Genomic DNA, 23,630 nt, shown 5'->3' with positions numbered 1-23,630 from the left:
TATGAGAGAGAACTCAGAGCTGACACAGAGAAACCAAGACACAAATGTTTGGAGATGAAGAAGGAAATATCCCAGGAGATACCAGAAGCTGATAGAGCCATCTGAAACCAGAAGCCAGGAGAGGACAGCAGACACTGCTGTGTGCCTTCCCATGTGACTGAGAAGCCCTAGACACAATCAGCCTTTTGTAAGTGAAGTTATCCTCTTGTTGATGCTTTCATTTGGACATTTTCATGGCCTTAGAATTGTAACTTATAACTTAATAAATCCCCTTTATAAAAGCCAATCCATTTCTGGTATATTGCATTCCAGCAGCTTTAGCAAATTGGAACATTACTTTACAGTCTCTGCTAGAGAGTGTGGAAGGTTGATTTCTTCATGTCTCAATTGTAAGAGGAGAAGCTGTAATAGAATTTAATACTGTCAGTCATCCTGGGTGTAAAAGAGGAAGGCAGGTCATTCTAAATGAGAGATGCCATGCCAGGTCATGTCCAAGTTTGGCTCTCCTAAAACAAGGATGTCTTCAGTTTGCTCATGCCTACTGCAAGTTCTAGAGGGAGCATCACCACTGAAGGTTGAGGAACTGTTATGGCTAATAATTCACTATATTTAAATGTAATCTTGAGTAGAAAGCAAAAGACCCTTTTTGAAATAATCTCTGAATGATATCTGTCTCAAAGGGTTCTGAACCTTTTATTTGATGGTTTTTAACAAAAAATCAAATTAATGTGGTATTGGTAAGGAGGAGAAAACTTCCCTAACATTTGTATTAAATTGCTCTAAATTTTTTGAGACGGCACAAAATACACTATGGCCTCACTAGTTCCTCTGCTTCCAACGACTGTGTAGTTACAAATTCCATCAATAATTGACTTATTTTATTCTTCTAGTTTGAAATTTCTAGGCATTTAGCGAATGTTATTGGCCCTACTCATTTAGTTGCAATAGGACATGGGTGGGGGTGGGTGGAGGGGATCTGTAAGCTGAGTGACCATGCCCTGTTCAGTCAGTTGTGACATCCGTGAGCTGCCTCTGGAAAGCTCTAAGCAGAGAACTTCCCCTCAGAAGAAGTCATGCATATGGCAATGATTCAGAAATTTAGCAGGCCCAGAACAGGGTAGAAACAGAAGACTGGATTGGTCAATTCCGTTCATTCTTCTAATGCCATTCCATTAAAAAATAATATGGAAGAATTTAGCTACCCTTGGAGCTGGAAGCAATCTTGGATGGTGTTTAAATGAAGCTCCTCTTTTTATAGATTAAGGATTTGATAGATAAATGTCCTGGCTAATATCACAAAGATAATTAAAGACAAAACTGGAAGAATTCAGGTAGACTTACTTGAGATGTAATAACACAATTCAAGCCAATTATCTCTAAAACCTTTGCAATTGTGCCCCCATCACAATTTTTTTTAATAAAGAGCACAGTTACTTTCCAAATAAATATATTAAAATCATAATTATAAAATCAAGTAAGTAGCTCAATATTCTGGCAAGTTATAAAATGGTTATCTCACCCAGATTGTTGAAATTCATGAAAATGACTTTATCCGAATTTGGCTAATACTAACATTATTTAGGCTTCTTAGCATCTCCAGAAGTTGATAGTAAATTTCTGACTATTTTGATGGAATGAAAAGAGGTGTAGATGTGTAGAAAATCTTGATATTAGTGAAAACCAAAAAAGCCTCATTTATTTGAGAAACTGGATTTTGTGAAAAGAAACAATTTATAGAATAAAGAGCACAATTCATTACTTCCAGTTACATAAAAGAAATAGAGCTAGGCCAATAATATCTAATGGAGAGTCTAAGAAGACCTACTTAGTATACCAATTTTTTGTGTTCATGAATTGTACCTCTGGGATACATATATATTTTCCCAAAATGGGTATATTACAGAACCAAACTTTATTCCAAATTCTATTCTAATGAATACACATTCTTATTTAATATAGCCGAAGTTAGACATTTATATGGTTTTGAATATTTTAGTTTTGAATCCTGTATTTCTCTCAAAGATCTTAAAATGCTTTACCACAATTAGCTGAGTACAAGTATTATTTATCAACTATATTTTGCTGATAGGAATCTGAATCTCAGGACTAATGGGGGATGAGAAGGGTTTTAAGGAAGGTGTTCCCTAAAAACTGGTTTTTGGACTAGTGACTGGCTTGGACAGAAGCCCGCATTTGAATGCTCCCACTTATTTTTCATTTAATTCTCTAGGAGTTTGGGATGGCAAAGTGGGAAATAAAATATGGTAAGGTTCATTTTATAATTAGAATGTACATATCATAAAGAAAAGCAGCCCTTTATAGTCATTGACCATTTGACATTATGTTCAAAAACAGGAAGAGTGGTGCCATATAGATTGGCCTTTAGGACCTCTGTAATTCATCTCCTCTTGAATTCGAGAACAATGTAATCTCTTCTGATCAGGGTAAAGTTCTGGAAAAATCACATGGCCAACCCAGTCCCATTGTCCCCGTTAGGGATCGCTGAATTTTCATCCTTAGTCTTCTAGGAAAATTTAACTTTGTTGGGTTTGCTTTGGCTGGTTAGCTTGATGAAAGTGTGTTAAAAAAAAAATCACAAGCAATTTAATTACAAGAAATGAAGGTAATTCTCTAATGACTACTGATGTTATAGAGGTAATCATAACAACTTTCTTAATATTTTTGGCTGTTTCTAAGAATCCAAAGAAGAAAGAGTGAGAAGGCCTGTGAGTGCACTGCTGGGGAGCTAGATGCTAAGAGGAAAAACGTCAGCCTTAGTTCCTCTCAGGAAACCCAAGCAACTTTAGAGAAACATGAGCTTGAAAAACCTTGGTGAAACCCTAGAAAGAAAAGCTTATCAATATTAAAGGACATTCTGAAATCTGTTGGAGATACTTGTTTTACATTTTTAAACAATTCTGTTGGCTTGATTCTATTTTATATGTGGAGTCAATCAGATTTCTTCCATCCTTCTTCCCCCTCACCCCCAAAGACCTTACCTCAAATCTCAAAAGAAATAGAAGTACTACTATTGAATTGTGCTCCCAGATGTAGCAACCTATCTTGATTTGCTAGGGCTGCCCTAACAAACTACCACAAACTAAGTGGCTGAAAACAACAGAAATTTATTTCTGTTCTTGAAGGTAGACATCTGAAATCAAGATGTGGGTAGGGACCGTCTTCCCTTAAAGTCTCTCGGGAAGAATCACTGCGTTGCTTCTCTGGCCTCTGGTGGTTTGACGATCCTGTCGCTCTCCTAATTGTGTCCAAGTTTCCTCTTCTTGTAAAGACACCAGTCATATGAGATTAAGGGCCCACCCTAAACCAGTCTGACCTCATTTTAACTAATAATATCTTTAAAGATCTTATTCCAAATAGGATCACATTCACCACATGGAGGGTTAATTTGAACATTGCTTTTTGGGGGACGAAATTCAGTCCACAACATCTGTCTTTACCCCCTAGGTAAAACATCCTCTAAACACGGCATACAGGGTCATTTTTCTAACCATTTCTGTGATAAGAGAAGTAAGAACAGGTGACACTCCCAGAGCAGCCATGGTGACCAGAGAATTGATTCCTTCAAGTTGTGGCTCTGTTGAGTCATCAAAAAGTTACGAGTGAAAAACCAGTCAGATAACTTTGTTTTATAGGAAAGGATTCTCATGATTCTACTATGGTTTCTAGGATAAAGTTCTTTATAGATAATCAGACTTCGTATATTGATTTATTTGTTATTTATTCAGAAGCCTTATTTAGCACCAATATGGCTGGTTTCTGTATTAGATGCTGTAATACGATTATGAGTAAGCAGTAGTAAGCATCCTCCTTCCCTTCCTTCAGGTCTTTATTTATATGTATCTTTGCAATAAGGCCTACTCTGGTGACCCTATTTATCATTACTCCCTTCCCTGCTTTTATTCTCCTTAGCCCTTGTGTATGTAACATATGGTATATTTTACTTATGTGCTCATTATCTATCTCTTCCATTATAAAAGTCCCCATGAAGCCAGAATTTTTAAATATTTTGTTCACAGCTGTATGCCCAGTGCCCAGATCAGTGCCTGGCAATATAGGCACTCAATAAATATTTGCATAATTAATCAGTTGATTAATGAATGAAACAATTGGGAGAAAGGACATAACTCTGTGGAATAGTACTAAAGATCCCTCCTGTTTTTTATTTGGATCCTTTAATCTGTGTTTATTGCGTTTGGCTGTTCAACTTCCTAGACATTTTTTCATCTCTTCTACAGAAACAACAGAATGACAGCATCTGAAGACTTGGTGAAAATATAATTAATTATGTCTATGAATAATACATATGACATATATCAAACACATGATTGACCTAGAAAAACTTGTTCTTGATAAATATATAACTGTACAGAAGTAATAGCATGAATCTGTTTTATAATCTTCTCAAGGATCAACATCAACTTCACTGATTTACATTGCCTTATATTAGAATTTAGGGAGATGCAGAAGAATCAGCAAAGAAGACTGAAGAGCAACTAGGAAAGTAGAGAAAACCAGGCAAGAGAGTGTACAAAGACAAGTGATCAGCTTTGGCAATACAGCTGATAGGGCAAGTAAAATGAATACTTAGCAAGATGAAAGTTATTGGTAGGCTTTACAAAAGCAGCTTTAATGGAGTGGCAAGGAAAAACCTCATTCAAGTAGATTTAAGATAAAATGGGAGCAAATAGTTTGGGGAAAATGTGTAGACAATATGTTCACAGACTTTTGCTATAAGGGCAAAGAGAAAGAAATGGGATATAAAGTCATAAGAGTTTCTTTAATCATGCCTAAAATATTCTGTTATATGCAGGGGAATGATTGAATAAAGGTATAATTTTGGGAGGACTTTTGGTAGATAAGTGGGAATGTGATCAATGGACAGATAGAGATATCGACCTTAGCTAGCATCAAAAGTCCTTGACATTTTTGTCTCTACCTTGAAGAAGACATTAATAAATATAAATTTGTTATAGGCAATTGATATATTGGATCATAATTTTAAACATCTTCCAGTTCTAAAGATAAGGCAGGACCAGATAAACTTAAAATCTCCACCAACCCCCCACTCCAATTTTAAATGAAAACCACAACCTTAAACGAATGGGGAAGCTATCAAATAGTAAGGAAAATATATTGAGGCCAAAAATGAAATGGACTACACCCTCACTGAAAGAGTGACTTGAATGTCTATACTAAACTCACCTGGGTTTAGTGATCAAAACCAAATAATCTGTATGATCAGAAAATCCCAATATGAAAAATTATTTTAACAAAGACAAAAAATGGTCATACTTCCAAATACCAGTGAGAGGCAAATGAACATTTTCTCTGGAGAAACCTGTTCCTACTAAAGCCTCATAGACTTTCTATAAAAATTCTCAATGAATAGGTGATCACATTTAGAAATCACAAGCAAGGCAATATAAGTGAGAACTAGCAGAAATGACAAAATGTAGAACTAGGCACATAAACCTTCAATTATAGAGTTAGGATAGTTACCTGGGTAGTCTGACTTCAGAGCCTACTCCTAACCACTTTGTTAAACTGCGTATTTTTAAGATTCAGGATAAAATTTACAATAGTTAAAAAATGAAAGAGGATATATAAAACATGAAAAAGAATAAGAAAAAATAATGAAATAGAACCTCTAGAAATGAAAAAAATATATATATATATAAAATTGAAATGAAAAACTCAATGGATATATAAACAGTAGATTAAGTATAATTGGAGAAATTAGTAAATGGAAGATAGAGCTGATGTATTTACCCAGATTGTATCAGAAAAGCAAAATGATGGACTATCTGAAAGAAAGGCTAAGAGATAAAGAGGATAACAAAAAGAGTTTAACATATTTATTGGAGTATCAGAAAGAACAAATAGAGAACTGAGAGAGAGAAAATATGTGAAGATACAATGGTTAAGAATTATTTAGAATTGATAAAAGACACTAATCATTATATTAGATTTAGGAATCCCAACCAATCTCAGACAGAGGAAAGAGAATACATCAATACGTCAAAATCTAACTGCAGTACACCAGAGACAAGAGGAGATTTTAAAAATGGTCAAATTAGACTTAACAGCTAACTTTCCAATTGCTACAATGGAAGGCAGAAGCTAGTGGAATAATATTTCAAGTACTGAGAGAAAGTCCCTGTCGAATTATCTATTAAAAGTTATTTTTCAGAAACATAGTCAGAAAAACAAAAACTGAGAGACTACATGATCAACAGAACCTCACTAGGTGAATTTCTAAATGCTGTATTTAGAAAAGGAAGTGGGCACGTGAGGACAGTCTGACATCTAAAATAAATAGTGGAAACGGAAGTAGCAAACATATACATTTAATATAGTGACTAGAACACGGTGTTGTTGTTTGGGAGCGTAGGCAAAAACATTAACATTAGACTGTTAAATTAATTCTGAAAGTTAAAATCATAAGTACAATCACAAAACCCAGAAATAAAGTGTATGGAACAGTCACATTATTATAGGGAAAGCCTGATATCACGAAAACTAAAATAAATTTGCCAACTGGAGTACATATATGAGAAGAACAATCAAGATGTCCTAGTGTCTGGAAAAAAATGGGTAAAGGCCTTAAAAATATTTGTTTCAATAAAAAAAGACTTTCTTTTTAGAGTTAATGCTATAATCATTCCTTCTATTTTATCGTTTTCAAATATTTTAAGATCTATTATAAAGGTGGGGGATTAAATATACTATACATTTAATGTCAGAATATTGAACTAAGGCTAATGGATACAGATTACAGGGAGGTGGATTTAGGATTCATTGCAAGGAAAATATTTATAAAAATGGAATGACTATATAGAAGATACTGAGCTCTCCTTCACTGGAGTTTGTAGGATCATTTGTTAAGAAATATTTGTATGGACCATTCCTGCATTGGGCCAAAAGTTGGACTAAATGAACCAAAGTTTCTCCAAGTCTAAGATTCTAAAATAATAATTTTAAAAAAATGTTCTAACCATTATAAACACATTACTTTATTTGGTCTTCAAAGCAACACCATGAGTTAGTTATTGTCTCTGTTTTGCAGCTGAGGATGCTAAGGTTCAGAGAGTTCAATAACTTTCTGAGGCTGTGTGGCTTTGTGTTAGTTTGAAAGCTGCCAGAATGTGACATACCAGAACTGGAATGACTTTTAAAAAGGGGAATTTAATAAGTTATAAGTTTACAATTCTAAGGAAGTGAAAGTGTCCAAATTAAGGCACCAACAAGAGGTTACCTTCACTTAAGAAAGGCTGATGGTTCAGGAACCCCTCTGTCAGCTAAGAAGTCATGTGACTGGCATCTGCTGGTCCCTTGCTCCTGGGCTCCATTGCCTTCAGCCTCTGTTACTGTGGACGTTCCTCACTTTGCTTCTCTGGGGCTGCCTTTCATCTCCTGGCTTCCCTTGGCTCTCTCCGGGTTCTAGCTTGCTTAACATCTCATGGCAGTGTCTGCTGGTCTTCAAGCATCTTCAAACATCCGTGTCTCTTTTCTCCATGTGTCTGCATCTGTGTCAGCTCTGCTGTGAAGTTTCTGGGGCTCTGAGGCTCTGAGGTTTCTGTTGTTTCTGTCTCTCCCCAAAATGTTTCCTCTATTAAAGGATTCCAATAAACCAATCAAGACCTACATGGAATAGGTGTAGTCACATCTCCACCTAATCAAAAGGTCACACCCACAATTGGGCACACTGTATCTCCATGGAGATAATCTAATCAAAAGCCCCATATTACAATGTTGAATGAGGATTAAGAGAAACAGCTGCCCCCAAAACATTGGATTAGTCTTAAAACATGGCTTTTCTGGGTTAGTAAATATTTTCAAACTGGCACAGGCTTGATTAGGGTATAACTGAAATTTAATTCCAGGATTGCCTTACCTCAAAGTGGGAAACTTTCCACAGTGCCTGATGTTAAATCTCAGGATTAGGAGCCTCAGCTCAGTTCTAATCTTGCCAAATTCCCACTGAAACTGTTCCTCCATCTTAGAATAGTTACGTAGGGTATCATAACTAAATTTGGCAAAGCATTTTAATACTTATCTATCTATCAATCAATAAATGTATTTAAAAACATTTGTGTGTATGTGTGTGAATATATTGAGTTTCTTGTAAATACATTGATGTCTCCTTCTTCCTTCCTGGAAAGTGGACTATTATTAGTAACCTAAAAGAAGCCTCATTCATTTCCCAAGAAAAAAATATGAATTCCTCAAAGTGGAATTTGGAGATAGTTCATTTTTAAAACTAATTGTACCCAATATGAAAATAAACCTTTATTGCTTTTTATATAATTGCTCTTTTTGCATTTGATCCACATAAAATTGCTCTTTTATTTCTTTTTTCTTTTTTACATTTGATCCATTCATAAGTCTTTAATGAAGTCTGGTGAAAGTGGATATTCTACAAAATCTGGTCATCAACTTTAATATTGACTTGATTATTTAATGGGAAGGTATGGGATGGGCATACAACTACTAAATGAAGAGAAACCTAATTTGGGATATTTCTTTCATCCCAAATGAATCAGCTTGTTAAATCAGCTGGTGTTAACAAAGGAGAGATTCTAATGTGCTGTGATTTGAGATGGACTATTCCTAGGGTATTTTCTACAAACTTGAGCAAGACAGCACTTTCCTGGGAGCAAATTTTCTTGGGTTATTTTCAAGTCAAATTTTACTGCGTTTAGTTTAATTGGATGGTCTTCAAATTAAACAGTCCAAATCAATCTTTCTCTGAACTGGCTTTTGAGCCTGTGAAGTTCATAGGTCACTGGCAAAAAAAAAAAAAGGCTTTGTTTGGCTGAGTAGTTTTTGCTAAAGCTTCTAGTAATTATCTCTGGGCTAAGAAAAAACATGAAAAATTTCAGCCCCAAAGGAATCTTTGTGAAAATGTGGAACAGCACTGTTGAGACTTATTGTGCCCTAAGATTCTTGATCATGTTTAGAATTATTTGCTTACGGACTTTGCACTTCAGTTTCGTAAGGCTTGAATTCTGATTTCTATAGTTGACTTCTAGTTATGGCATTTTTACTCTTTTTTTTTAATGAACAATAGACAGTCATTACTCTTATTGTTGTTGAAATTTATAACTCTGCCTTGCCTTGAACTAGTAAAACTCGGTGTGGGAAAATTCGGGTGGCAACAGGGTCGCTCATCACCTCTCCCTTCTCACCAACTGAAGTTTAGAGGTGGTAAGAGGGAAGAGAAATCTGGTTGAGATTCATAGTTTACTTTGGCTTACCAGATTTTAAAATGGGTTTTCTAATATGGTGAATGTGCATTTGTGTGTGTGTTTGAGTGATCTCTTTGAAGAACTATTGACATTATCATACTGAACCTGTACTTTATATTCATTCTCTGAAGGAATGTCCTGAAGGGGTGTCTTAGGTTCAGATATGTGGCCAGGAAGAGGATCTGCCAACACTTCTTTCTTGGGAGAAGTATATCTTTCTTGCTTTGTATAGTTGGAAAAGGAAGCTATGCTAAATTAGGGAAAGCTAATGTTAAAATATATACCTCTCCCACTTTATGCTAAATCAGGGTAAGCTAATGCTAAATCAAAAAGTTTTGAAACTACATCCATCAGCAGTTGTCTTGTCTCCAGGCCCAGGCAGCCCAACATGCATAACAAAATCAAGCAAAGAGAACTAGAGTTGAGATACTGAGAATCTGTGTCGTTTTGCCTACATTCAACTCTATCCCTTGATATCCCAGTTACATGAGCTGAGAAACTTAGGTATTCTGCTTAAAGCTTAGTCTGAGTTGTATTTTATTGCAAACAAAACTGTGCTAACATACCCACAACCTCCAATCAGGGTATCTCCAACACTGAGATGGCTATTCCATTTGAATGATTGTGATGGTCTTATATTTCAGAGCTCTAAAACTGGCATCACCAAATCATCACTTAGGTTTTCCAAATGATCTCAGCTTTGTATTGCTCATGGAATGTGGTGGCTGATTCGGCACTGTGACCTGAAGTCCTATGAAACACATCCAGACATCCAGACTTACTCAGAGGTGATGCCCCCAATAGCCCCTCAACAAGAATGCATGAGCATCACAATCCAACAAGGCTATTTGGGTTCAGTTTAGTTGGCTGTTCTCCAGTCATTTTGCTTGAATGGGGCATACTATTTCAGGACTGCTAGGTATCATCAATTACCTTGTTTAATTAGTTGGTAAATTCTTCCTGAATGCATGATATGCTCGTGTAAAACACTCCACCTGTCCTTGTCTTCCACTCACTAGCTAGGACTTTCTAAGGGAAAGGTACTCTTTAATTATTATTGGAGTATTATAAACATGCGATACTATGTTAAACCTAACATTCTTCCCCTTTGCTCACTGAACTATGCCCTAGAATTGCAAGCACATAAGTTAATCATGCACTGTCACCTTTTTTTTACTTTCCTGATAATTCTTCAGTATTTAACTTTATTCCACAATTGGAAATTTAAAAAAAATGAGTTCCTCTAGTAATCTTTATTAGATATGCACTTACGCTCGATTTCACTCTCACCAGTTCCTCTGCCAACATGGCAGGTTTTCATTTTGAGTACCATAAAGATGCATTTGTTTTAGCAGACAGAATTATAGAATTACTGTATTTTAATGATGCTGTTTTCTTTGTTCAGTGGCCAGGCCATTGCTTCGATTTTCCAGCCCAGTCACGGCTAAGCAAGCTAAAATGTTTTAGGCAGCATTTAGGATGGCTTGATTTCTACATAGAAACATACTGGTCATATCATAAATTCCTATAACTTTGGAGATTTTTCTCAAAGTGTAAATATGGAAGTGTGGAATGGATTTAGTTTTGGTGTTTGGGGAGGGGTAGCCATACAAGAAATTGTTTTCAAAACAATCTCATTCCCCACCATCTGTGCAACAGAACACAGATTCACGGGGCTGATAGCAACTCTTGGGCCCTGCCAGAAAATAGCTTAGGAAACACTGAGATCACCTAATCTCTGTGAGAAAATAGTTAGAAGAAATGTCTTTACATGACTGACTTTGTCTGGTGGAGGACATCCTAAGGTTTTTCGGGTAATGCTTATTTTTATTGTTATTTTTACAACCCGACCTACTGCTGCCTTATAGCTAATATCCTCTTACCCTATCTTTTAAATGAAAGTTTCATTCCTGCTATTAAGAGATTCTATAAAAGATCTACCCACTAAAAGAATAAAGAAAAATATGAATGAGAAAAGAGTATAAAAGTGATAGGAAGCTTTCCTCAGGTAAAAATATCCTCCTACTTTCCAACCTTCTCCAAGGGGGGAAGGAAAAGTTTAAATAGCTATTCAAAATTCTCCACAGCCAGACACCTATTTTAAAGGAATTAGGTTACATCAGTTGATGTAATTAACTCAGACTGTTTGGGTGGTTCGAATCCCAAGGGCTGCAGTACATCTGTGTAGCATGCACGTTTTCCTTTTTGTGCAAAAGAGCCAGTGGTTTCGATTTTGGGTGTGTATTTGAGGGAGCTGAGCGAGTGAGGGCAAGATAATGAGCTGGTGAATGGTGGTAGAGGAGAATCATGTACTAAAAATGTTTTTTGATGCTATCTGATTTCCTTTTCAATAAGTCTTTGAAAATGAAGTATTATTTTGGAATCTGTTAGTGATCAAATGTATTAAAATAAAACATCTTCTGTTTCATTTGCCCAGTTAGTCTTTACTCTTCTTTGAGTGTGTGGCCAGCAGTACAGAGCTGGGGGGAGATGGATCTTTTAGTCAATCAGTGAACTGGAGGTTCACTGTGACTTGCAAGCAAGGGGCCCTGAGAATCTGAGCTTTAGGAACAAATCCAGTTGCTTTGTTTTGTATTTGAATTTTATCTCATGTGAAATCTTTGAGTTATAAAAAATACCAGTGTTTAAATATCCCCACTTCCAGATGGTTTTGCACCTAATGCATTTCTAATTCTCAAAAATATTCAGAGCATCCAGTCATGCCCTCTTTCATGATAATTGTTATAAGGTGTCATCTCAACAACAACACACTGATTTTTTTAACCAGTTTCTACAGAGCTTGGCCAGTCTCTACCTAATTCTAGCGTCATATCAGCAATTGTGGAAAACAGTTGTTACTATCTCACTTGCTGTATTGTATTCTTCAGAATATTTTTAAACTGCAGGTTTGCTCTTACAGTGACAAGTTTTATAAGAGTTGAATATAATGCAATAAACTAAGAAAATGATATATAATAGAGATTTCTATAGACCATAAACTCGATTACCAAAATAAAAAATATATAATATTTTTCATAAGAACATTTTCTGTTCATATTTCATATTGATTAGCTCAATGATAAGTCATCATTTGTGGTCAAAAGGCATTATTATAAGCAATAGAAAATACTCTGCACGGATGTTTGTCTTTGATTAAAATCAAACTTCTTTGGTTTTGAGGTTTTCTTCTAGATAAAAAGGTTTTTTTTTCGAAATCACCATTTTGTCCATGTTCTTAGGTTAGAACTGTCTTGTAGAAAGATATCTGAGCTTTAGTGAAAGAACCTAAAATATGAGAATTTCAACTGCACTTAAATCAAAGACTACAACCTGAGACTGATCACAGAATTGGAGGGGCTTAGGCATTTTTGAAATAAATGTCTTAGCTTTGGCCCATTTGTCTAGACACCGCAAGAGAGCATGCTTTTTCCATCAACTCAGCTTTCTCTACACCTCTCACCAGTATCCTTCCCCCCAGGGAATGTTCCTCAGTGGCAATAATACACCAAATTCACTGTTACTCCTGGAGTTGCCCAGTGTTAAATCTGGAAGGGTCATTAGGGATTATTTTCCAATTTTTTCTTTTGTAAATGAGGATTCTGAGGTCCGAATAGTAAAGCAACTTTTTCCAATGCTATAGCATGAATCCTGGCCTTGAGACTCATTAACAGATATATCAAATCTTTTTCAAAGTTCCTGGTTGCAGTATTTCAAACTGTCTATGAAAGTATTTCCAGGGTGGGCCACAGTGGCTCTGTGGCAGAGTTCTCATCTGCCATGCTGGAGACCACGGTTTGTTTCCCAGTGCCTGTCCATGTGACAAAATAAATAAATAAATAAAAAGTGTTTCCCTTAGTTGTGTTGCTTTTCTTTGAGTAATATTTAGAATGGAAGCTTGAGCTGCATGGGAACATCATGGAGGGAATTTTCAGGAGCAGTTATTACCCTATGTGTTGGCTGTCAGGGGTATGAGGAGGGTGAAAAGATTGATTTTCAAGTTTCCAGAGAAACTTGAAATAGTTTCTCACAGAAGAGGGAGCAAGAATCTCTTGAAATATAGAAAGGAAATTTTAAAATAAACGAACTGTAGATTTCAAGGCATTTTTTTTCCCTCGACACACGGCTTGCTGAGAATTTTATAAAAGGGTGCTCAAATTTGACATACATAATAGAATTCTCTCCAAAAGCTGTGTTTGCATGTTGCAGGTGTTCATGACAAACATTTCATGGACTTGACTTTAACAAACCATAACCCAATTCAGTTAATGGAATTAAATAGACAAAGCAAAGAATATCAACATGTTATTTTTGGTACATTCTTTTTTTGCATGGGCAGGCACCAGGAATTGAAACTGAGTCTCCTGCATGGCAGGTGAGAACTCTGCCTGCTGAGCCATCATGGCCCACCCTGTTTTTGGTACATTCTTAATGTACTAAATTTCCTTCCAAAAAAAATTCTATTCTCTTCTAAGGCATTGTGAATCAGCAATGTTGGTTGAGTTGAATTATTAAAACTCCGTTGTTCTTACTCTTTTTCCAGAGCGATTTCAGAATTTTACTCTTTTAAATCATATAAACATGATCACTTTTAACCCATAATTTCCCTCTAGGAATATATTCTAAGCAGATAATCAGGCACAGAAAAACATGTACAAAGGTCTTCATTGCATTGTCATTTATACTAGTTAAAAAAGTGACATGAACAAAAAGTTCAATAGTAGAGATTGGTAGCATAAAATAGTGAATCCATAAAAGGTATTATTATACAATCTTTAAATATATTTTTGAACATAAAAGATATGTTTATGACACATTATTAAGCATGAAAGGAAAGCTATAGACTAATATGTGTCACATGATCACATTTTAGTAAAAAATATATATAAACATGCATGCGCACATAGGGAAGAGTATATTGTAAAATATTAAAAATACGTATGTATATACACATACAGGTACCCAAAAATTAACAGTAATTTTACATGGGCCATGGGTTCATGAGATGGATGATTTTACTTCTTTTTGTATTTTTCCCTCAAAGGAATGCATTTACTTGCATATAAAAAATTACTTCATGGAAAATTTAAATTATTTCCTTTCTTAAAGAAAGCTTTATAATTTCTATTTCTGGTCAAAAAATAGGATTCTCCAAGGAGAGATTTTCTACCTCCTTCAGAAGCCTTTCTGGATTTATCAAGCAATGACTGAATACAATCTATATAGAGATAGCAGAAGAAATAAGATTTTGCTAGTTGTCATAAATTTAATGAACACATGATGGCCCTTTGAAGTAGAGTGAACTGGGGAAGAACAGGTTTTTCTTGAGTGAAATAAAGAATTCTGTTTTGGGTATATTAAGTGTGAATTATCCTTTAGACATTCAAGGGGTGATGTCACCTAAATAGTTGGGGATTAAGTCTAGAATTCAGAGCAGATATCTGGGCTAGAGATATACATTTGGGAATCATTACGGTATAGTTGACATTTAAATCCATGTATCTGAATGACATAACTAAACGAGTAAGTATACATAAAGAAAAAAGAAGTTACAAGACTAAAAACTAGAACATTCAAACAATAGAGTAATCTGGAACCAAGGATTGCATTCTGATTTTATTCCCTTTATTCTTGACGTTAGAACATATTTTACTCTTAATATAGTTTGTCTGTGTTTAACAAATGCCTGGTTGAATCTAAATTTGACATGGAAAGCACCAGTCAAGGCCAGGAATCTACCTTGGACCTCTAGAGTAATTTCTCAGTTGGCCTTTCACAGTGAACTCTTGCCCCAATGCTACCAAGGACGTTTGTCTGCAACGTATAATGTGCCACAATGGCAGGAAGGACCTCTGGTCTGAGACAAGCAATATGGGGTACAGCCTTTATGACTTTGTTACTAATTGGCTGTACGACCTTTCTCAGACTCTTGTTTCCTTGTGTGTAGAATACCCTCTAAGATCGAATATTATGGATTATAAACCTGGAAGCTGTCAGTGAATTTAACTTCTAAAGTAAAAAACTGAGTTAAAATTTTGAGAGACTGATTTGGTAAAAGAGCAGCAAAGCAACTTTAAACTCCAGACCTACTGAAATCCTCCAGAGCCCAATAGGTCCTGTGGTCTAGCCTCTTGAGTCTTATCTCCAGACCATAACTGCCTTTTAGAGGGAAGGCTGAGATTTGCAGCACAATAATGCTGTCATTTAGGTGAGCTTAGAGACCTGTTTACTGAAACCTTACTTTTTCAGCTGGAAAGGATGACAAGATACCTCAATGCTCACTATTGAGGAAAAGATAGAGGTACACCACCAGCAAGGTAACAGAAGAAAAGCTGTGAGACTGACATTTCTCTTAGGGCAATGGAATAAAGCAAGGGAAAACCAGAAGTCGTAGTGTAATGGCTGAAAAATTGCCAACAGCCATGTAGCAAATCTTTGTGGAAGAACAGCTTTCTGATGCTGAGAAACTAAGATGGAGGAGAGGGTGGTAAGAGAAAATGATTTCAACGGGGCAGTAGTCTGAAACCATAAAACAAATTTTAGACAAAGGACTCATTCATTCATTACTTAAATATTTATTTAACACATATTCTGTGCTGTAAAGTGCATCCTCAGAGCACAAGTTTAGACACAATGGAGGCTTTCAGCAAGTGGCTGCTTTATTGCTTGCATGGCACAAAGGGTCTGAAAACATAGGGGAGAAGAGCCCATCTTGGCCAGTCGCCCAGAGAAGCCAGCTGCTCAGGTGAGGGTCAATGGATGTCAGTTCTGTATGTCTCTCTTGGCATCAGAGATGAGGGACCACTTGCAACCATCCCCCAAGGAAGCCAACTGCAGGAGCCCCTCGCACCTCTCTTTGCACTGGGGATGAGTGATCCCTGCACCGAGAGTGATGAGCGTCTATATCTTCCGGGGGAGGGGCTCTGCCAGTGAGCGACTTTGTGCCCTGGTAAAGAGCTGGGACTGGTTAAGATTTGACATTGTCTTCCCTGGCTGCCTGTGGTCCCAACAGACACATACCTAACACTTTCATGCAAACAAGCACAATGGAAACATAGCAAACACCTGCATGTAAACAAACAACAGTGGAACCAAAAAACACCTGCATCCAAACTAACAAGAGGGGAAAAGGAGGGGGATAGGTGAGGGATGGGAGATGGCCATACAGTGTGTTCTTCACTTCTCCAATATCAGGTGCTGCGATAGGACCTAAGTATAAAATGGTGAATAACATGGAAAAGGACCTTGGCCCTCATTTTAATGAGAGAGAGAGAGACAATTACCAAGAAGTCTAATAAGTAGACGAGTTCATGTCAGGTTATAACAAGTGCTTTTAAGGAAGTATGGATGAGTTAGAGAGGAAGCCCACTTTCAAAACGGTGGTCAGGAAAAGCCTCTCAGAAAAAGTGGCATTACAGAGCTGAGACCCAGGATGCAAAGAGCTAGAGGAGAAGCATTCCAGGCAGAAAGATAGGCAGGTACCAAGTCCCTGAGACAAGAAAATGTTTGGCTTGTTTGAGGAGCAGGAAAGGAGCCAACATGGCCAAGTCTTAGTGATCAAAGGGGAGAGCAAATGAGTTAAGATTGAGTCCAATTATGCACATTCTGGGCAGCAGCAAGACGTATGGACTTCATTCCAATGGCAGAGAGACGCCATTAGCCTTTTTTAGGCAGGACAGAGGCATAATCAGATTCATATTATAAAAACGTGGCCCAGCCACTGGGTATAGAATGGATTGGAGGGGCCTAGAGTGAAGACCAGGAGATCAGTTACAGTATTAACATAAATGAACTTGCATCGATGATTGAAACTTTTTAGATAAGCCAGCTTTCAGAACTAAATCTTGTTTGTGTTTTAACCTTCACAGTGACAACTTGGCCTCTTTGAGCCTATAATTTGTGGGTTACTTTGCTTGTACACACAAGAAAATAATCCTGGACTAATTTCTGGCAGAAATTCCTTTTTTTCTTTTTTTTTTTTAATTTCAGATATGATTTGTTGAAGGGAGAGTAAACCAACAGTGCTGGGCTTTCTCCCTGGATTCCATGGCCACAGCCATCTCACTCAGTTCCCACCACTCAGCAGTCGTGAATGATGAATCGATTATGAATTGGACAGGGTAGCTGAGAAAATAAAAATGCAGTCCAGACAGATGTGTATCTTGCTTCAATTCTTTTTTTATTTTTTATGTCTCTAGGTTACGATTTTACCTCTGGATTTCATTGAGTGTTTAGCTTCAGCAGATGAACAATATTTTGGCAGTACTTCTTGTTGAATGAAAATAGAGTAAGGATTAATTTTGTGTGTGTATGTGGGGGGGTGCTTCCAAATTGTAGAGGTGATGGCAGAATGCCAGCTCCTCTGAATACTTTTCCCAACAGCTCAAATCAGTGAACTCTTGGCTGATGTTGTCAAGTGAATGTTTCAGTTTTCAGTGGTTCCTGTTACATTCAATCACTTATTGATGGAGAAAGAAAGCAGAACATCACGCTATTGTGTTGTTTAAAAATATGGTCCAGAGTTTTTCTGCCAATAGAAGACTTTTATACAAGTGATAAACAGCTTTATGATAGTCATATTTAATTGTATGTAAACCAACTTAGGATTTTCACATGTTCATGGGAGTTTTTGTATTAGTTCAGAGCTGTTTCTCCTCTGGCCCAAGAGAAGGATCCCTTGGGATTTTGCTTTCTACACACTGTAGGTGTGAAAAAGTAAATAGGTTCATAAAGCAAAGCCCAGAATCCTAGTTAATAATTTACTGAGCTGGCAGACAGGTTGCTAATAACCTTAAAATAAATCAGTAAGTTATTAGCACACTCCTAGATATGTGAGGAATGATGATACAGCCCAGACCTAGATTGGACAATGTGGATTAGATTTGTGATATTCAAAAGCCTTCACTCGTCTTCTTTTGAGCCCATCTTCTGGCCTCTGGCAGTCCCTATTCTAACCTGGCCTCTTTTTCATGGCCCTAGACCAATACACCATTCTTGTTACATTATCATGGCTCACTGTGTTTCTGCTGCCTGGAAACCACCAGCCCTTGTCTTCATTGCTCTTCATCCTTCTTGAAGCACTGATCTCCATTTTACCATTTACCATCTCCAACTCTTCCCTCAGTAGAATGCATTGCTGTTCCCACCACTGTATGAAAATTGCTTTTGCCAAGGACTCTAGGGCTTGAGTTGCTACTGCTGAAAGATGATTTTCCTTTGGCTTCCTCTCCCTCTCAGGCTGGCCTCCTTTCTCAGCATCCTCTTCTCTAGTTGGACGTCAAATGTTTGAGTTCTTCAGAGCTTCCCGTGGACTCTCTTTTCTACTCACTTCACACACATTCTCTAGGAAATTTCTTGAGCCCCCATGACCTCGTTTACCTCCTATCGTCCCTCAGCTTCAAAATACACATTTTCTGACTACATATGTCTTCTGATTTGCAGTTGCACAGTGGACATTTCTACTTGATCTCACAATAGAGATGGCACAAGAGAACCACTGAACTCATGACCTTTCTCTCCCAGACTTAACCCCCTGCAGCATTTCTTATAGTAGGAAATAAAGTGAACAGCAACCAACTTGCTCAGGCAAGGAATGTTGGAGACATCTAAACTCTTTTGAATGCCCCTTTTCTCTTTTTTATCAACCTCCACTTAACACTGGAACCAATTCTGATCAATTTTACTGCATAAAGATCTCTGGAATATGTCTATTTTTCTTTCACATGACTACCTCCAGCCTAAACTAGGCCACTGTCATATCTTACTGGGTACATTAGCTTCTAATTGCTACTGTAACAAATGACCACAAACTTGATAACTTAAAACAACACAAAATACACAGATTTATTATGTTACAGTTCTGAGGTCAGGAGTCCAAAACAGATATATCAGTCAGGGTTGTCCAGAAAAATAGAACCAACAGGGTATATGTGTGTGTGTGTGTGTGTGTGTGTGTGTGTGTAAGGGAGTGTAGAGAGAGGGAGAGATTTATTATAAGAAACTGGCTCATTCAATTATGGGAAGATATGAATTCTGTAGGGTGGGCTGGAGGCTAGAAATTCTGGTGAGAGTGGTGTTGAAGTCTTGAACCCAACTTCCTGAGGCTAGAAACTCAGGAAACTGGAAGAAATAATCTTGAAGCAAAATTTGTTCTTATTCTGGAACTCTCAGTTATTTGCTTTGAAAGTCTCCAACTATTTGGTTGAGGCCCACCCCCGTTATTGAAAGCTATCTCCTTTATTTAAAGCCAACTGACTATAGATGCTAATCCCAACTGTGAAATATCTCTATAGCAATATCTGAGCCAGTACTTGATCAAGCAACTGGACACCATAACCTTATCAAGTTGACTCATAAAATTAACCATTACAAGAGGTCTCAAGGTAATGAAATCAAGATGTTGACCGGACTGCGCTCCTTCTGGAGGCTGTAGGAAAGAATCTGTTTTCTTGACATTTCCAGCTTCTAGAGGATTCCTCCATTCCTTGGCTCACGGCCTCGTTCCATCTTCAAAGCCAGCAATGACTGGTCGAGTCTTTCATGTGCTGCTGTCTCCTGACACCGACTTTCTGCTGTCTCCTGCTTCTACTTTTAAGAACCCTTGTGACTACATTGGACCCAAACAGATAATCTAGTATAATCTCCCTATTTTTAAGAGCTGATTAGCAAAATTAATTCCACCTGCAACCTTAATTCCTCCTTGCCATGTAGCATGACATATTCATAGGTTCCAGGGATAAGAATATGGATTTCGTTTTTGTGGGGGGTGAGGTGGGCATTATTCTGAGCCACACTGGGTCTATGCAATATCCTGCAAAATTGTCCCTCTGGCTGTACATCTTTGTCTCCTACACTGTCACCCACACTTAATGCTCTTCTCTCTCATGCTGCCCATACCCCCATTATGTTGGACTATATTCAGTTCCTTCAACATGCAATGTTTACTTCCTCCTTTAAACCTCCCCACTTGCATAAAGCACTCTCCCATCCTTCTATTCTCTTCACCTAGTGAAAATCTACATAACTTTATGAGCTCAGTTTAGAAATCATTTCCTACTGAAAGTTTTACTGATCCTAGGAGGGGCAAATCAAGGTATGTGGGGCTGGAGCTTTTAAATTTTGAAGAACTTTTTTTAAGAAAAAAAATCCAAATTAATAAATATAAAAGACACAATAGATAATTTTTAAGGATAAGAACAAAGATTAAAATAAATTACATTTATAAATTATATGTATATAGAGTATATAAAGTCAACAAATATCATAAATGTCACATAACCCAGGAAAGTAATATATTTTTATAAAGTAAATGCCTGCCATACCTACTTCACACTTAAAATTTTTTTTATTTAATACTCTTTGAGCATCTTCTCAAAATATGATCAACATTTTATAATATCAGTAACTATAAGGAGAATAGAAGAATAATTCAATTTTTTTTGCTAGCGTGCTTAAAGGATTTCAACTTTGTAACATCTTTTTGGTTTCAGGGTTGTCATCAAATTGGGGAAATCTTTATGAACTGGTTGACCTCATATAATTCAGGAGCTGCAAAATCATATCATGATGAGGGCCTTAGTAGGAAAATATGGCAACACTATTTGGGGAGTCAGTTTTAGAAAGTACATGGTAAATCTGTTCAATTTATCAACACTTTTGAATGGTGATCAGCCCTTGATGAGTGCTTTATATATTCTCTATATATGTAATTTGTAAATGTAATTTATTAATTTGGCTAAGGATCTTACGTCAGTAGTAAATTACAAAGAACCCACGTCTGTTTGCAAAGCATGTGAACTACTTGTTAAGTACTGTGACAACTTACTAAAGAAATCAGCAAAAGGGATGGCCGAGGATGAAGTTGAGGCCAAACTCAGGAGCTTCATTACTGTTCTCAAATATATTGATGATAAGGACGTTTTTCAAAAGTTCTATGAAAGAATGCTGGCAAAACATTTAATTCATGGATTATCAATGTCTTTGGATTCTAAAAGCCATGATCAATAAATTAAAGTGAGCTTGTGGCTATGAGTTTACCAGCAAGCTACATCGGATGTATACAGATATGAGCGTGAGTGCTGATCTCAGCAACAAGTTCAACAATTTTATCAAAAACCAAGACACAGTAATAAATTTGGGAATTAGTTTTCAAATATATTTTCTACTGCTGGCACATGGCCTCTTACTCAGGCTCCTTCAACTACATTTGCAGTTCCTTATGAATTGGAAAAAAATGTACAGATGTTCGATTTATTTTACAGCCAGCATTTCAGTGGAAGGAAATTTGCGTGATTACATTATCTTAGTACAGGTGAAGTAATAATGAACTATTTGGGGAAACAATACGTAGCCATGGTCACCGCATACCAAAGGGCAGTTTTTCTTGCCTTTAACAACAGTGAAACTGTCATCTATAAAGAGCTGGGGACAGCAGTCAGATGAAAGAAAAGGAGCTGACAAAAAACAATCAAATCTTTACTTGATGTAAAAATGATTAACCATGATTCAGAACAAGAAGACATTGATGCAGAGCCTTCATTTTCATTTAAATATGAACTTAAGCAGTAAAAGAACAAAATTGAAAATTAACGGCATTGATGCAGAAAGACAACACAGGAAATGTACCAAGCTGCTATAGTTTGCATCATAAAAGCATGAAAAGTGCTTTGACATAATACACTTATTCAGAGGTGATTAGCCAATCAAGCGTCGGCATGAGTAAGAAGTGCACTGAAGTTCTGATAGGCAAACAGCACCTCGGACGCAGCCAAGCGTCAGCAGATGGAGAGCTCCATAGTGTGACGTTGCTGTCCTCCAAGTGGGGGTGTCAGCAGATCACTGCCATCACCATTTGGTGTGTTCCTGTGGGAAAAAGCAGGCCTGTGCCTCCTAATTTGGTTATTTGGCAGCCCCTGTTTTTCTGCTGTTTACAGCATCACCATGCCACATCATGATCTTCAAAGAAAATGCCTCTGGATAATTTTAAGCTCAGGTCATTGTGACATTTCTTGCAACTTTATTAGAAGAATGAGTGAAGTATTGCTGAAATGTGGAAATCTGGTTGGGCGCTGTGCTTTTTCTCCCCTTCACGTTTGCAGTTGATGTGTTTTATGTTTGTTTTTTAACAATATAACTTAAAGGACAAAATAAAAAAACATAAATATTGTCAGATGACAGATAATCTAATAATTGTATCTACATTGAAACAACAAACATGATATCCCTGCTTGTCAAATAAAAAAAATAAAGAAAAAAAGTAGAATTCCCTTTGTAAACATCCAAATCAAGAATCTGTGATTGGTTGATTTACTGTTCTATAACACTCTGGTGTTCATCCGTGGGGAAACTGAGTTTAAGGAAAATGTGAAATCATATATTCTGTCAGCAGTATATCTGAGAAAAGAACTTACCTTATTCTGACTCTTCTCTTCGTTTGTTGTTACCAAGGACAAACTGCCAGAGCACTGGGCGATGTCATGGTCTAAAAATTCTAAAATGACAAAGCCTAGTTGTAGAGAGCCGCTTTCCGGGTTTGGCCTAGTGGACACGCTGCAGCCTGCTCTAGAGTTCCCCCCGCCCATCGAGTGAGCCAAGATGGCGCTCACATCCTGCTTCCGCAAATGACGCACACGCCCACCAACCCTATCTTCCAATCACCTCTGTATACGTGGCACTAACCTATTGGGTTTGGGCACAGTATATAAGAGGTTACCCGGACGGGGTGGGTGGAGACGACCCACAGGGAGCCGTGCCTGACGGCCGCATAGAGGTTGTTCCCCCGCGGGATATTTCGCCCGCGCGGAACCTGTAACAGAGAATGCAAGCTTAACTCCAGTAAAGGTCTGTGCTTACAACTGCTACGTGTCTTGGATCTGTGTTTCTCACCAGCGCGGATTTGTCTGCGCCTCTCTGTCTCTCCTCATTGTCTCACCCGCCGGCCGGGGGCTTGACGCTGAGCGAGAAGTCGCGGACACCTAGTTTTCATTCTGTGGGGCTGTTCTAAAATTCAAGATGCTACCCTAAAAGAACAAGTCCTCACAGGTCATGTACAAGATAATAAATTGGTCTAGAATGAGCTCTGGTTTTGCTGTCTTCTTGTTCCATAAAACTATCTATTTGAGGGCATTGGGTTGAAAAGTTTTCTATAAGTGAAGCTCTAATATATTATTCAAGTCTCAGAATTCCTTTGAAAGATGTGACTAGATTTTTGAAGATGAGTAAGTTTTAAGTAAAAAATTATCAAAAAAAGGAGATCTGAAAATCTTTTTCAAAATTTTAGTTTTCAACTGGCTTTTCAAAATTATCCATTAGACTAACTGAAAATTTTTAGTTGTTTGATTTTCTCAAAGTAATAAGCACTAATTT

At 37.2% G+C, this 23,630-nt stretch overlaps 1 long non-coding RNA gene and 1 pseudogene across 1 annotated transcript in view; one reads left to right on the top strand and one right to left on the bottom strand.

Annotated features, from left to right (window-relative positions):
• LOC143665371 (uncharacterized) overlaps positions 1-22,719 on the bottom strand; it is a 35,255-nt gene extending 12,536 nt beyond the window's left edge. Inside the window, exon 1 of the long non-coding RNA XR_013166919.1 lies at positions 22,676-22,719. This is a non-coding gene — a long non-coding RNA (uncharacterized LOC143665371). The remainder of the gene's footprint in view (positions 1-22,675) is intronic.
• Positions 16,026-22,717, top strand: LOC143665780 (cullin-2 pseudogene; annotated as a pseudogene).
• Positions 22,720-23,630: the final 911 nt, after the last annotated feature.

Source organism: Tamandua tetradactyla, chromosome 21, assembly GCF_023851605.1.
Source record: "Tamandua tetradactyla isolate mTamTet1 chromosome 21, mTamTet1.pri, whole genome shotgun sequence".
Lineage (NCBI taxonomy): Eukaryota > Metazoa > Chordata > Mammalia > Pilosa > Myrmecophagidae > Tamandua > Tamandua tetradactyla.
The sequence above is the reverse complement of the archived record's forward strand: the minus strand, read 5'-3'. Positions and strand labels throughout refer to the sequence as shown.